The sequence below is a fragment of the Chinchilla lanigera genome, unplaced genomic scaffold (assembly GCF_000276665.1).
Source record: "Chinchilla lanigera isolate Chin_1 unplaced genomic scaffold, ChiLan1.0 scaffold00175, whole genome shotgun sequence".
Taxonomy (NCBI): domain Eukaryota; kingdom Metazoa; phylum Chordata; class Mammalia; order Rodentia; family Chinchillidae; genus Chinchilla; species Chinchilla lanigera.
Genome location: NW_004955576.1, coordinates 607,416 through 608,578, shown reverse-complemented (window position 1 = coordinate 608,578; position 1,163 = coordinate 607,416).

The window sequence follows — 1,163 nt, the reverse complement described above, 5'->3', positions numbered from 1 at the left end:
TGCCCCCTTTTAAATGTTTTCCCCTGAGGGTAAATCACTACACTGAGAAAATGTTTCCAGATGAAGATGTACAAGTGGTGAATAAATAAATGAAGAAATGGTCAACATTTTGGGCATCAGGAGAAGAAAATTAAACAACACTGAGATTCCATCTCCTTCCAGAAGGAATGGCAACGATCAGGAAATCTACTAAGAATGAATGCTGACAGAGCTGTGGCAAAAAAAGAAACACTTCTTCAATCTTGCTGGGAGTATAGATAGTTGCGACCACTGTGGAAATCTGTGTAGATTTGCTCAAAAATCCAAAACCAGAGGTTCCATTTGACTCAACTGTTCTCTTTCTTCCCAAAAGAATGAAATTCATCACACCCCAGTAATATACGCACACCTGTGTTCAGCAGCAGAGTTTCTAATAGTTACATCTTGGACACAGACCAAATGTCCATCACTTGATGAATGCATAAAGAAGACATAGGATTTTTTATACAATGGAGTACTACTGAGCCATAAGTAAAGATTAAATTGTGACATCTGTAGGTGAATGAACCTTAAGATCATACTCTTAAGTGAAATATATCAGATATATAAGTATATTAATTGTATATATGTTCACATATAGCACGGTTTTATCTAGTGTGGGATGTAGAAAGTGTAATAAAGACCAAAATATAGAATACATATGTTGAAATAGGTACGAATATGCAAATAGAGAGTGGAACTGGGTAGGGTGGTGGGGAAGGGGAAAAAGAGAGAAGAGAAAACAAGAAAAAGTTTAAAACAAACTTTTGTATATAATGAGGGGAAAATGGATTGAAAGGAGGTGCGTGGAATGAGAGAAAAAGAAGAATCAGAACATATCATGTACCACCACAAATTCTCTGTGATGAATGTGATCACTATGTATATTCAAATGTATAAGAAAATAATTTGTTGAAAACATACAATTAGAAAATAGAACAATTAACTGACCATTACAAAAACTTGAGGAGAAATATCCACTTATGTATTCTAATTGGCTTTACATTTAGTGTATTTTATACATTTCTTTCATCTTTTTACTCAAAATTCATATGTCTAACTTTATGTGTCCTCAAGGCTCTGTATAATAGTTCATAGATTTTAGTATAAGGAGAAATTTTCCAGTACAATGAGATAATATTTTC